Below are 15912 nucleotides of genomic sequence, written 5' to 3' on the forward strand. Positions count from 1 at the left end.
GCACAATACCCTGTCTGGGGTCTCCAGTGGGTGTACTGAATGTTGCGACAGGTTGCCCAGGTCCTCCCGGTAGGACCAGGGAGTACATTCCTCCAGGAGCCGTGAGTACTGGCCTCAGGCGGTCCTCAGCCACGTCTCCTTGCAGCAACTGCTATCCACTAGAGGGAGCCCAGCCCGTGATCACGTCTCATCCCCAGGGGCCCGTCTATAGCCCATCCCTGCCGGACAGTAAAGAACTACTGCCGAACAGATCAGTCCCTGAAGGCCCATTCAGCTCCAAAACTCCGTGTGAGACTAAGTTCTGTCATCATTGTACCAGAACTCAACTGCCCCTTAGACCTTTCTGCTTCCCTCGATTCTGCGTAACGTGTCCCCCTACACCACCTGTGCACAAGTTGAAGTATCCAGTCTTTTCCCAGGGAAGCCAGCCTAAGACAGTGGGGAAATCAGGGTTAAGTAAATACGCCATAAATGTACTTCAGACAATAAAGTCTTTAAATTGCTTTCCGCTACACCATACAAAGTAAGTAATTTCAATACAACTACCGGAAAGAGACCCTTCTGTAAATGTTTATTAAGGGGATTTTCATATATTTTTAACTGAATTATAACAAACACACATATTCCTATTAGCTCCAGGTATACACGATAGTGATTTGACATTTTCGTACATTATGAAATGACTCCCACAGTACGTCTAGTCACTATCTGTCACCACACAGTATTACAGTATCACTGGCTATGTTCCCTATGCTATCACAGCCCTGTGACTTGTTTCTTTCTCAATTCCCCTCACCTATTTCACCTGCTCCCCCCAAACCCTCACCACTATGGTAACCCCCAGGTTGCTTCCTTTGTCTCTGAGCTCCTTTCTGTTTTATTTTGAATGGTATTTTAATTTCCAGTCCATGACTCACACTACCTAAGCACAAGCTTCAGAAATGTCCATTGGTCAAATACATACACACAAACACAAAACCATCAAACAAACGGAGGGACATCTAGTCAAATTCTAAAAAACTGAAATAGTGGTATTAAATCACTCCAGCTATCCCAACATCTACAATGGTGTTAGCAGTTTCTTTGTGTACACACACACACACACACACACACACGAGTGCATCACGAAGAAAATGCAAATAGGAAAAGTATTTTACTAAAAGCAAAGCTGCCATGGAAATGTGAGGGGACTTAAAACGGCTCATTTCCTTAGGTCCCACCCTCTCTCCTTTATTTCTCTGAGCTGTCTTCTGCTCACTAACTGTCGTCTCTCAAGTTCTTCCCACAGCTAAATGCAATTTACCATTTCCGGGTTATCACCTTCCATTTTATTTTTTTAATTGGAGCAATAAGCATGACTATTTAAAATGCATATATATTGGAAAATAAACAATGAGGATTGGTGAAATTGCATAAAAACTTTTTTTTAAAAAACGATTTTATGTATCCATTTGTCAGAGAGAGACAGAGAGCACAAGCAGGGGAGCGGCAGGCAGAGGGAGAGGAGGAAGCAAGCTCACCACTGAGCAAGGAGCCCGATGTGGGACTCAGTTCCAGAACTCTGGGATCATGACCCTGGCTGCAGGCAGATGCTTAACCAACTGAGCCACTCAGGCGTCCCTATAAATGCTCTTCTAAGAATACCTGCCATGTCCATTGGGGGAAAAAAAATTGCAATGACCTGAAAGCATTTAGAGAGATATAAAAAGTAATCCTAAATATATTTTAGTAACTCTCATTTATTGAGCAAAACACCAGGATGAAATGGTAGAAAAACAGAATTTATGATCCCACTGCAATATTGCTGCTACCTGCCCTCCTTACAGCAGGTGAGTTGTGATGTCACGACGCAGAAGGCGAGCAGTTCAGAAAGATCAGAGGGAAGCTTACACGAGGAGGCATGATTCATAGGAAAAAAATTTTCACCCCATGTGAAGGCATTGAAGTGCTGCTTGATCATTCCTATGTCACTTACAACATTTTATGACAAGCTCAGCTTAGAAAACATCGCCATGTGTTTCAGTTCGTTGCCTGCTCTCTTATATTAAACTGTGTGGGGGGAAAAAAAAAGAAGACTGGCAGAGGAGAAAGGACATAATACTATGTTGTCTTGGATTTAACTTTAAAAATGACGATCCACGGATGAAAGCATTAGGGCAATTTTGTGAACACACAGATTATCTTCCTTTTACAGCCTGGGCTGATGACGAAGCAGTTGTTCTTGATCAACCTGAGATGAATCTAGATATAGGCCCTGGAGGCTGCTGGGATTCAGAGATTTATCCTTCCATCACACACGGTACCCTCAAAACAGTTACACACACACACACACACACACACACACACACACACACACACGCAGTGCCCCACAACCGAAACAGAAAGTAAAGGCCCCACCATCTGGCACGAGCAGGCAGTGAATCAGGTAATACCAGGCAGAGAATGACTGGCAAAAATTGATATGTGGATGGCACGTATGCTGCATGTATGGTATGCTGCATTTTGGTGCATTAATTCCCTCTCAGTAATGCTGTACCAAAAATTTAAATTTAAATCCCCAGGAGATTATCAGTCCCCAACAGTGTGGTAGGGATGGAATCAATCAAAATTGGGTTGTAAAAATCACAAGTGCATGGCTATGAGTCGTACACTTATGTCCAAGCGGGACTCCAGGACACTCCGATTGGGTCTTTGTGTTCTCCATCGGTCAGTTCTAGTTCATAGTTCTTCTACAAACTTTGACCTCCCGACCTGATGATTTTTAGAAGGAAACATTGATGAATTTGTTCTGGTTTCTACTCCTTCTGATTTAACCTTTTGACAGTTAGCAAAAGAAGTTAATGGAAGGAATATGTGAGAGTTCCCCTTTCTCCACAATTTTGCAACATCTGTTGTTTCCTAACTTGTCAATTTTAGCCATCCTGACGGGTGTGAGGTGGCAGCCACTCTGGAAAACAGTATGGAGTTTCCTCAAAAAGTTGAAAATAGAGCTACCCTACGACCCTGCAATCACACTACGGAGTATTTACCCCAAAGATACAAATGTAGCAATCCAAAGGGGCACGTGCACCCCAATGTCTATAGCAGCAATGTCCACAATAGCCAAACTATAGAAAGAGCTCAACTGTCGATTGACAGATGAATGGATAAAGAAAATGTGGTCCATATATTATGGACCATCAAAAATGAAATATTATGCAGCCATCAAAAATGAAATCTTGCTATTTGCAACAACATGGATGGAACTAAGAGGGTATTATGCTAAGTAAGATAAGTCAATCAGAGAAAGATAACTGTCATATGATCTCATTCATATGCAGAATCTAAGAATCAAGGCAGAGGATCCTAAGACACTCTTAATCTTAGGAAACAAACTCAAGGTTGGTGGAGGGGAAAGGCGGTGGGAGGGCAGGGTAATGGTGAGGGACTCTGGGGTGGGTATGTGTTGCAATGAGCACTGGGTAATATAGAAGACTGATGTATCACAGACCTATACCCATGAAACAAATAATATGTTATACATTAATTGAATTTAAATTTTCTGAAAAATGGTAAAAATTTTAATTAATATTTTGTAATTAAAAATTTTTTTTAAATCACAGAAAAAGAAGGGAGGTGTGACTCATGTATTAGTAAGCACTGAGCTAGGGTCGTAATCCAAAACACAGTAGCTCTAAGAGTCTGAGATCCATCCTGCTTTTCATCTTCGCCTTTACATCGTGACTGGCTTAGCAGCCTGCTGGCTGGCCTCCCTACCTCCGGTCCCCTCCACCCAAACTTCCAATTCATCCTTCACATTTTTATAGCCCTCATTGCTTTGCACCAGAATTTCCTGTTTGCCCTGTTGTATATTTCCCTGGGAAAAGATTTCTTGAGGGAAGGAATTAATACATCATGTGCTTCTGCACCCCATTATACACCAGACTGTCCAAGGCATGAAGAGGCGGTGCTCCTTCAAGCTTCGGGCAGTAGCTGGGGAGTTGAGACCTACACAGACAGCTGGGAAGGCGGCATCTGAGGACGGAGCAAGGACAAGAATGAGGCAGGTGATCCACCACAGGTCTGCACTCATCAGGGCTTCCTTCAGATTGACATCTGAACCTTAAAACCCATCTTGGACTTGAACAGAAATTACACTAAATTGACAAACGTGCCAAGGAGTGGTTTGCCAGTAGTAAGTCACACAATCAGTTGGCTCAGGTAGTAAAGTGAGCGTGGCTGCACTCTTCCTTTCCTTTGTGCCCGTTCCAGATTGGACCCTAGGGACTCAGTGTCTTGAAGTGGCCCCCTGGACACAGAATCCTCTTGTCCTACCGGCCTCTTGTCCTTGCCAAGGCTGCACAGAACCATTCCTATCTGATATGCGTTTCACAAAAATGAACATATCTACTGATTTGGCATGAAGTGTAAGTGGATGGTAATTCATTTGTGTTTATTTCTCCCCCACAACTCCGGCATTTTAGAAGCAATCTCAGTGCCTTAATTGTAACTTGAGCCCTGCCAACTTGGTTTCCAGCGCCATCTCTGCCTCGCCCTCATATACCTCCACCCACCCACCCAGAACCACATGGAATGTCCAGAGGACTGTCCAGTATCCCTCATCAGCCTACAACACTCTTCTCCGCTTAATGACACTCAGCTCAAGCACTGTGTCCCTGCCAGTGACGAAGTGGGCTTAGCCCACATTCCTCGTGCATCCCCACACCTGGTACTCTGTGTTTATTGTCGTGTTTTTTCATACTGTATTGTGCCTACCATCTGCTTGTCTGGCACCTCTAGTAGGACATAAGATCTTGATTCTCAGAACTGTGTTTTATTATTTTGGTCTTTCCAGCACTTGGCAGCATTGAGCATGCTACACAAATATTTACTGAATAAATGACTAAGTGAGTAGTACAGAGTAGTAATTAAGGAGGACATTTAACAGAACTTGGGGGGGAGTGATGCCAGGTGACACCAAAAGTCCCTTTTGTGGCGCATCCCTTCCACCAACATTTACCTTATCTCTCAACGCACAAAACTCACATTACTCCTTGTTACCTAAACACCCCACTTGGCTCAGACTCCCGGTGTGAAATAGTGGATAGCTGATCTATTTTTGTTTGTTTGATTTTATTTCTCTCCTGGGCTTCTCACCAACCAGTGAGAGATAGTAGAGGCTTAAGTAATATTATACTAAAACTTTTTTTTTTTTTCATTTCTTGTCTAACTGCTTCAGGTGGGCAAAGCTTGCCTCTTCTGTAATTAGGTACAGATTATACATTAGGGTCCAGATGTGATTCTTCCGTTTGGTCTTACTTGTATCTAGCACAGTGCTGGGCATAGGGTAAATTCCAAAATCGAGTAGCTGTAGGGCTCTGGGGATCAGGAATGCCTGGGCATGTTGGAATCTGGTTTTTCTCAGCACATTTAACAGACTCTGAATTCCAGACTGCCAGCCTACCTCTGAGAGCATACTCTGAGTGATGTGGCCATCTGGAAATGCACTTTTTAATTTCTCTGTGCAATGGAGGTGAAATGAAAGTTCAGATGCAGAATTAAATGTCTTTAATATCATAGAGGCTCTTAAATATTTAAATTTGAATTAAACTGACATTTGTGTAGTGAAAAGCAAGCTGCTGAACCTGGGGAAATGAGCCCTGGTTTCTATCCCAGCTCCATTTTGTCTCTGACTTCCCTGTGTGGGAGCTCAGAGAACAACCCAGGATCTTAAAGAAAGTACCCATATTCGAGGCAAATTTCCCCATTCCATACAGTTAATAGAAGAATTGGAGATTAGTATGTGGCTAACTCTTCCACCCATATATTAGAAATAAGGAGGAGTTTTGAGACCCAGAGAGTAAGACGGCAGAAACACATGGTGATGCCCTCCGGGACTGAGCAAACTCTGAGAAAGAATGGCTTTCTTGCTCCTCCTGAGCTCATAACGGTGGGGTCCTCTGCCCTGAATCCAAGCTGCTGCCCAGCAAGCATACTGTCAAAAGCTTAGGCATGAATGCTCTGTGCTGTTCATGCCTCAGCACTTTGGCTTCTCTACTTTCTTCTCTGTGAAATGCTCTCCTAGAATGTTCTTCCCTTCCGGATTCCTTGAGTGACAGCCACTCAGGCTTCAAGGCTTTGTTCGTCGTGAGCTCCTACAGCAATCTCTCCCTGGCCCCTCCTCCAGGCTCTTCTAGTACTCAGAAGTGAGTGTGGCAGTAATGTTTTGCTATTAACAATTTTTGTAAGCTTCCCTCTGATCTTTTTGAGTCAGGAACTCTTTCAGATTCATTACCCAGTATCGTGCCTGGCACATCATAGATGTGCAATGACTGCTAAACTGAACAGTAGAAAATTTCCCATTTATCTTTAATGTCTTTTCTTCCCCACTATTTTTCTTCTCATTAGAAGCCCTGTCTTTAGGGTCCAGTAACTGGGAGTTTTTGAGGTCCTTCAAGATCTCCAGCACACACCACCCTGGCACTGACTCCTGGTCCTCGCTCATCTTCTCGTGCATGTTCTCATCACACTCACAGTAAGAGACATAACACTCTCTTTTTTCACAGCCCTGATTCAGCAGATGACCCAGAGATAAGAGTCTCACAGCTGACCCTGCCAGTTAGTGATCCTACTCGTAGAGCCCAGTTCTAGCACGTTTAATTCCAAACTCTTCATACTCTCCATGTCGTTTTTCCTGTGACCTGCTCCTCAAGATGGGCTGAATTACTCAATATATAATGTTCTAATTCTTGCTATGAACTGGACTAATCCTAAAGAAATAATGCCCCTCTAATAGTGGGAATATCAGGAATCATGACAATATGTAGGTAGATGATGACGCCTCGCATCACACGAAGTAGACAGATTCCTACTTTATACTTAATATCATTGTGTTTACTGAGCTCTTTGAGGAAGATGGACGGCAAAGACTTTGGGCTTCACTGGTGAAGTTAAAGATTGGGAACAGCAGATGTTGAAAAGGAGACAGTGACTTGTGAAAATATCCTTATCTGCCAAAGGAGACTTTCAATCAAAAGAGACCTAAAAAAAACTTCTGAAGACGTTAGTGTTTATCCTCTAAAATTTGAGGGCACAAAGATGTCAAAAATGCTGCCCAAGTCTAGGAATAATAAAGGAGAATTTCAACAAGTATGAAAACTTTTGTCCAATGAGCACCAGGGAAATCAGGATAGATCACCTGAAACTAAAAGTCTTGACTATTTTTTTTTTTAATCTTGCTGTTGGTATGACCAGTTTGCAAAGAATAAAGCCAAGAGTTTTTTTTTTTTTTTTTCTCTCCCTTTCTGCATTTTTCACTAATGGAAAAGACAGAATTCTTCCAAGAGGTTTTTTGAGGGGTGACATTGTTTTTGGCTTTTTGGTGGAATTTCACTTCTGGATCTACTTTGCCATTAATAGGATGGCGATCATCCAGGGACCATCGCCAGAAGGAAGGATTCCATGCTGGGATTCAACAGCGTGTTTGCTTCAACTTCAGAATCTGATGAGGTGCAAAAGTAGAGCAGCGGCAAGACTTAGACCAGCTATGCTGGATTCATGCTTCCATATTCACTAACCTGTATAAAATACTTAATGAAAAACAGCTTGTTTGTAAATTATTTATGAAAAGATGATTTTCCCTTGATGGAAACATCTGCATTAAGGACAAAAGTCATGAATGTTTTTGTAGATTGCAAAATTACCCTAGATTTCCTAGATCCCTTTTAACAGTAAGGGGAGTCTCCTTCCCTGCCTCTTAAATCTGGGCAGCCTTGTGACTTTCTTTGACCAACAGAATGCACTAGAAGAAACCACTGGATGGCTTCCAAGCCTGGGCCTCAAGAGACTTCTCTGTTTGTTCTCTTATGCTGATAACTGTTCTACTACTCTGTGAACTAGTCCAGGCTAGCCTGCTGATTGATAAAAGACTCCATGAAAAGAGGCTCCAGCCATTCCAGATAGTCTGTCCATCTCTGCTGGGAGGCTTCAGAGGCATGAGGCATATTAAGTAGTTGTTTTAAGTCACCAACTTTTGAGATAGTTTGTTAATAGCAAAAGTTGTATGATATAAATGCCTTACTTTGAACTTATTATTTGGTTCCTCAATGGGGTCTAATGTCTAGCCTGATGTATAGGTGTGCCTAAAAATTGGCCCTTTTTATTTATTTGAGATTTTCTGGGATGAGAACAGTTGCCTGTCCATGTAAGCACGCCCAGCAGCAATGGGCTCCTAACTTGGACTACAGAAGCAAGAATGGATGGACAACTAATCCTTTCCCATCAAACTGGGTTCCTCCTAGAGGACCAGGACATAAGCTTCCAAATCACGGAACTTCTCAAATGAACAAAGAGGTTTTTTGATGAAATCTACCCCCAGGAGTGATGACCCTGCTGGGACACTGGATTCATTTTAGTTCAAATTCCAAATTGATTCTGGTTCAATGCCTCTGGTTCCAGAGGCAAGAATGTCCTCTGGAGATCATATTCTCCCAAACCAATTGTGTGCAAAATGTTTGCTCATTAAGATGACGAGACACCCCATGTTAATCCAAATATAGTTTTATTTTAAGACGACTATTTAGAAATGAAGTAGATACTGCCCATCACTTGATATTTTTGTGGGGCTTATTCTAGCTGAGACCAGATGGAACAGAGTAAATCATATGCCAGCACCCATAGTGCTGGCCAGGTGGTCCAGGATTGATGAGTGGCGATCAGCAGAAAAGTATTTGGATGGATTTAGTGATCTATGAAACAATGATTTAAATAAGAACACGTGAACAACTTAGTATATGGCTAGAGAGAAGAGGGAAAACTCAAGTCCATTCTCTCATTTTTTCAATTATTATTTGACAACTATTTTGCTCAATGCTAAGCATTTGTAGAGGTTTAATCCAACTGTACTGACTTACACTAGTTGAACACTGTGTCCTTTCATAAAGTATTGGATATGGATTAGCCACTTGAGGTTTCTGTATTTGTTTGCTTTCTCTCTGAGAAAATGCTTTCAAAACCACTCCAGGCCACAGATTTTTAATCTGTTAGACTGGGCATTTAAAAAAAAAAAATGAACTTCCTTCATACTCTCAGAATCTCTGATTTATTCTTGGATCACTGCTTCCTATTTTATTCATTCATGAAAAGTGTTCTGAGAAAGCTGCTGGGTGGGGCTGATTTTTGGAAATCCTGAGAACAGTATCCATAATTATCAGGTATAATTATTCACTGTATCTTAGGGATTAGCACTGCATTTCAGGAGACATCTTCCCCGTAAAAAACCTAAGAATTCTATTGAGAAGGTCAATGAGATGCACACTTGCAGGAAGGATTGTGGACTGAAGACGGTGTCCCAAGCCTTCCACATACCTTACCCCTCATTTCACCATCACCACATTTCTGTGAGGGAGACACTGTGTTCTATCCTACATGACAGATAAAGAATTGGAGACTCCAAGAAAGTGGGTCATTTTCCTAGGGCCTACTATCACACCAAGAACAGAGGCAGGTTCTCCATCCCCACAGCAAAACCCCACCTCATTCAGACCATCATCTCCTCTCAACTGAACCACTGTGATCAAGTCTGTTTTCATCTTACCCCCAAAGTGCATTCTCCTCACTGTAGCCAGTGATACTCTCAAGAACAAGTGGTATGGTATCATACCCTGATGAACAATACCCTTCAGTGGTTTCCCGCTAACCACAGAATACAACCCAAAGTCGTCCCCCGGGTCTTTGGGGACCCCCATCACCTCCAGGCTCTGCATCTTTTACAGTAATACTCCTCATGACACTGGCCTTTTTGAAAGGACTCACACATCTTTGTTCTCTCTCTCTGTTTTCAGTGCCTGGAATATTTTCCCCTCAATCTTCATGTAGCTGTCTGCATCTCTTTACTTCTATGTCCCCTTCAGTCTCAACCCCATTACCTATGTTATTTTTTAATGACACAATTTGATACATAAAGAGCATTATTAATTTTTGCTCTACTAAAATATAAGCTCCAACTCTTACTCCAACACTTAGAACAGTGTCTAGTACAAAGAAAATGCTAAGTAGAATTGTTTTATAAAGCATAGAATTGATCTAAGCATGTAGAAAGTGAGTTGAAGCCTGTCCGTCCATCCATTTCCTCTTCCATCTATCACTTGAAGTTTAAACACACAAACAAACCAAAAATACATGAAGTGAGTCCTTTTAAAACATTCCTCCTAACAAGAAAACGGAGTACACAGAAGAGAAACCTGTTCATAAAATACTTTCTTCTAAAAAAAAAAAAAAAAAGCAAGCAAGCAAGCAAGCAAGCAAGCAAACAGAAAGCATGAGTTTATAATGTGGAAGCCCCCTAGGGCCTGTAGTTAAAACTTTAGGTTTCGGCTTCAGGCCCACCGGGACAGCCAGGGCATAATGGCTGCCTGACTCTTCTACTCACAAGCTGTGACCTTGGAAGCCCTATGTCACTTCTCTCTAGCTCAATTTCTTCATCTGAAAAAATGTAGATCTCAAGAGTATGGGCCTCTCAGGATTTCTATAGAAAATAAATTCATGCATGATGCAGTATAAGTAGCACACTTGATAAACTAGCTTTGTAGAAAACAAATCAAACTCCTTCTCCCCTTCAAAAATCCTGATTTAGTAATGTTTACCCATTTCCATGGTGCAAGTACCATGGCTGAGTTTAAGCTATCAATGGTTTCATAATCGGCTTATAAAAATTCCTGAATATTCCAAAAACACCTCCCATTATCCTCTCTACAACAGCTCCAACCCACCATTGATGATGCTTAACTAGGAAGCAAGAAGATGGAGTTTCATAAAAAGGCAAACTAGTAAAAACAAGATAATGAAACCAACACAGTATACAATATTAAATACAAAGAGTTTTCACCTCAATCATTTGCCAGGGTAGCAAATGTGCAAGCCAAGAGTATGACAATAATGAATGTAGGAATCATATCAAACCCTCCATGAGTATTCTTAACCTGTCCTGCCCCTTAAGGTTCTAGATTTTGCCTCTGATTCCCATTTCCCAGTCATTATCATGATCTTCAGAGTTGGTTTTTTTCCCCTTCCTGAATTTTGAGGCTTATCTTCCTTCAAAGACTCTGACTTAGTATCCTGCTCTTCTCTGTGTCAAGACTAACCCCTCCAATGTATTCATTCATATCTACTGGATCAAACTCTCAGCTCGTGGTTAGTCCCCAGAACTCACAGCCAGGACTTAGTTTCTGTTAGGAAGAAAAGCGACACCTGCTAGACCTTCAGACCCACTCAGAGGGTAGCCACAGTGGTCTCCTGGTACTGGGTCCCTTGACTCTATGCACCAGGATCGCTCTTCTTTCTTCACCTTTGACTTGCTTAGAACCCTCTTTCCACCTGTCCTCAACTAGCTATACCTTATTCTTCATTCGTGTGTGAGACACCACTATGTTTCGGAGGCCTTTCCTCCTTACCCAAAGGTTCACTTAGCTGACATACTGACACCTTGTATTGTGCCTTGTAGGCTGCAATGTAAATTCTTGGCTCCTCCTCTCTGCAAGTCCACTACCCTTAAGATCCTTGTTGGCAGAAATTCTGCCCTGTGAAGCGTTTTCTTCCCCGTGCCCAGTAGTGCCTGGCACGAGAAGCTATACACTATTTTATGTGATTATGGAGCTAGCTGTCTCATACTCCTGAGTTCTGCCTCTGAAATACCTCTGGGACCTTGTTCTAGGTATACAAAGTCAAGAAGGGCAGATGACAAGAGGCCATGGCAGGCTGCTCTTTGAACGGCGACTGGCTGGCTCTCTGGACCTGTCCACCCCCAGCCATGCGCCCCCATCTTGAGCGCCACCTGGGACTCACTCCACGCTGGCTGCAGGCATGTGGGTTTCTACCAGCTTCAAGAGCAGGACCCCAGTGGCCCTGTGAGGTTCAATTCTAGCTCACAGTGTAGGAAATATCAGAGGCAGGCCCCTGGCCAGGGTGGCCTCCGCCATTAAAAGATGGCGCCTGGCTAGTTGTCAGGTTAGGATTGCCTCGTGAGACTAAGCGGAACGCCCAAAGAGGAAGTAAACAGCATTGGTTGCTAGCGAAGTTGTTTGTTTAGGTGCACAGCCTGATTCGCACCCTCCTGTACCCTGCTCGCTGATTGGTTACGTAAACGTATGTAAGTGTGTAGACTTGTGGAAATAAAGAGAAGATACATCTGAACTGGGGCTTCTTGTCGTCCTTGCGGGTCAAGGGTGATAAATGGTGCCGAAACCCGGGAACTAAATAAAGGAATCTTGCAAGGTAATCCACAGGTAAGCAGGGACATTAGCCACATTCAAAAGTGGGAATTCCGCGGTAAAGCAGGGAGTAAAGGTCGACTGAAGTATATGCATGTAAAAAGTTAATGTACTAGTTAGTGGCTTTAACGTCCGCGTCTGTTGTCTGTGTGTTCATACTGGGATCTGAAGTATCTAAAGTGCGGTTGGAAGGGTCTTTAAAAGACCTTCTGAAAGCCAATGGAACTCCACTAAAAGCAAAAACTGCTCGGGCCTTTTTGAAAACAGTGGAAAAGGCGGCTCCATGGTTCCTAGATGAAGGCTTGCTAAACATACCTCAATGGGACCACCTGTGATCCAGGGTTTGGCCCCTGTGAAACCTCTTAATGCCTCGGGGCCATATCAACCTTTTAAGTTGCCCAGGAGCACCAATAACAGGGTATGGCCACCGGAGTGGTCTGGATGTCAGAGTACCTTGCGCTCAGTTTACATCAATGAAATGCATAGCTTTACATTCACTCCACGCTTTCCTACTTATAAAAATAATACCTTTACAGGGTACAATTATTCCTTTCAAAATCCTAAGCAAGGCAATCCCTCCTCTCCCTTAGATGCATGGCAGGTCTGTAACTTGCTAGGAGCATGTACTGATATCTCAGCAGTGTCCATGTTAAATGGTGGCAAATTCCTCAACTGTTCTTATAAACAAAATGACTCTAGTGCCTTTGAGACAATAGTTAATGTGTCTTGTCCCAATAATATTACTTATCAGCCCACTCCCATATGCATCTTGCCACCATTCGTTTCCTCGTAACAAATGCTAGTGAGCTGAATGATACGTTGAATTGCAGTAAGAATTGCTATCTTTCCCAGTGCTGGAATGTCACGGCCTTCAAGCTGGCTGTGATTATGCGTATCCCTACCCATGTTCCTATCCCAGTTTCCATTCCAGAGAACAAGTTACCGGTGGTGCTATCCAGAAAGAAGAGAGATTTTGGTATCACAGCCGCCGTTGTGACAGCATTGGCTATATATACAGCAGCTGCCACGGCAGCAGCAGTCTCGCTTGCTGCAACTATACCCACTGCAGAAGCTGTGAACACCCTTGCAGAAGGAATGGTGGCTGCCCTTCAAACACAGACTCAGATCAATGCACATCTGCAAGCAGGAATCCTCATAGTCAACCAGAGAGTGGATTTGGTTCAAAAACAAGTGGACATATTGGGGGCCCTATTGGGATGTATAGCACCCTTCCTGGCAATTTGTGTAACTCCCATAGCCTATACTAATATGAGTGACTTACAGAATGTCTCCCGACAGCTCTCCCAATACTTGCAGGGGAATTAGTCCACAGAATTCCAAAACTACACTCAGCACCTGCTACTAGGCATAACAAGGATAAATAACACCAGAGTTGAGCTTGCAACCCTCCCAGAGATAATCAAAACATTGCAAGATGTGTTAACCTTTACAAAACAATGGGCTAGCGTAATTGGTCTGATGACAATCCTCATAGTGGGCTTGATTCTACTAGTAAGGAAACTGCAAATTTGGAGGCGACAGCAACCTAGGCAACAGCAAGCCATGGTGCAGGCCTTGTTAGCCGTCGAGGCTGGAAAATCCCCCCAAGTGTGGCTAAGTATGCTGGATCAGTAGTGAATGACAGGTAAGATTGGTGGGGGAAATATACCAACCTAAGACAGGACGCAGATCATTGATATCCGCCGTCTGATGACAGGTAAGGATATTACCCGCCACTGACAACCTAAGACAGGCACGATCCCTGCCATAAAAGAAAAAAGGGGGTGATGTTGGAGGCAGGCCCCTGGCCAGGGCAGCCTCCGCCATTAAAAGATGGCGCCTGGCTAGTTGCCAGGTTAGGATTGTCTCGTGAGACTAAGCGGAACGCCCAAAGAGGAAGTAAACAGCATTGGTTGCTAGCAAAGTTGTTTGTTTAGGTGCACAGCCTGATTCGCTCCCTCCTGTACCCTGCTCGCTGATTGGTCATGTAAGCATATATAAGTGTGTAGACTTGCGGAAATAAGGAGAGAGAAGATACATCTGAACTGGGGCTTCTTGTCGTCCTTGCGGGTCGAGGGTGATAGGAAGAGCTGACATTATTATTTCTAGTCTACAGGATCACATTTTGCTGATTCAGAAGATGAGAATAGCTTTGTTAAATATCTGTTGTTCTATATATAAAGGGTCCCAGTTCAAAGTTCAAGGAAAAGTTAATTTTCAAATCTGGAAACAACAACGACTCTCCTCATCCCATCAAGCTCAAACATAATTGTGACAATATTTCCAAGGGCTATGTGCGGAAGTTAACCTAGCAGACAAGGCTTGAACTGCAAAGTTCTACAATTTAGGGAAGAACTACTGTCTCAGCTCCCCTTGTGTGAACCAGATTTCTTTAAGGGCAAATTAAAGGATTGAGGGCCTTCTGGGCAACACAGTAGGCAAACATGACCGAGATGAGGAGGGAAAGCCCCTGTCCACTTATGCAAGGTATAAAGGAAATCGTAAATTTCCGTTTTTGTCAGCTTAAACTTATGATTAGGTTTCTAGTTCATGAGAACTTTTTCTATTAGACCTTTTCTACTGAAACGGAGCCTTGGGCTCTCCAGTTCACTAGACGGCTTTGCCTTCTGTGTGGCCTGCTGAAACAGCCCAGTCAGTTCCTCTTCATTCAGAATAAAAGGTAGGTTTCAGTACCAGTATCACCTTTCCAGAATATACATTTCTTGCCCCAAACCTTAGTCAACCTTTCAGTTCTATCTCCCCGAGGTTCTTTTATATAATTATGCTTCTCTGTTGTTCCTTACCTTTGCAGACTTAGGATTTCTCTTCCCTGATTTATCCGGTGAGGACGTGTTCTTCTTTTGAAAAGCCCCTCTCAAGAGATTCTCAGTTTGTTCTTTCTTTTTCTAGTCCTGAGCCACGTTGCTTAGCCCTTTACCAAATAATATCCCTCCCTCTCCTCTCTAGTTAAAGGTCACTCATGTCTTCTCCTGAGCTACTGACCTGCTTTCAGTCAGGCCAAGAGAAGCTTCACACGGTTTCAGCACGATCTGTTTACATATGGGTCTCCCACAGTAGGTGCCAGGCTCCTTACGAAAATTTCTGGGCTTCTTTGCCTTTGTGTCCCCATCCTAGCCCCTCACATGGCACATAAATTCTCAGTTACCTTGAAATGTGTTATTCTGTGAAATGGTCTAAATGAATACCAGCTAGGGGTCCCTGGTGTGTTAAAGGACTTTGTGATCAAATATGCTAGTATTCCGTGCAACAACAGTAATTTTAAACAAGTACACACTTCCTTATGGTATTTTATTCACCTTCTAGCTTTAAGAATGCAAAAGGAATATTAAACCTTATAAGACATGGAGAGAATTTGACAACTGGCACACACTCACAAAATTAAAAAGCAATCAACTCTAAAATAATAGAAGTTCTTCAGGGTTTCAACTCACTGGTACTGTTCAAATGTATCTCTTGAGTAAACCTTCCAATGAGGAGCCTGTCTTACTTCACCAAAAATTGTTAAGTCTATTCTGTAAATTATATCTCAGGCAAATAATTTACTTCATACAGATTTTTAAAAATGGAGAGAACCGGGGGGAGGAGTCAAGATGGCGGAGAAGTAGCAGGCTGAGACTACTTCAGCTAGCCGGAGATCAGCTAGATA

Source organism: Mustela nigripes, chromosome 1 (assembly GCF_022355385.1).
Source record: "Mustela nigripes isolate SB6536 chromosome 1, MUSNIG.SB6536, whole genome shotgun sequence".
Taxonomy (NCBI): Eukaryota; Metazoa; Chordata; class Mammalia; order Carnivora; family Mustelidae; genus Mustela; species Mustela nigripes.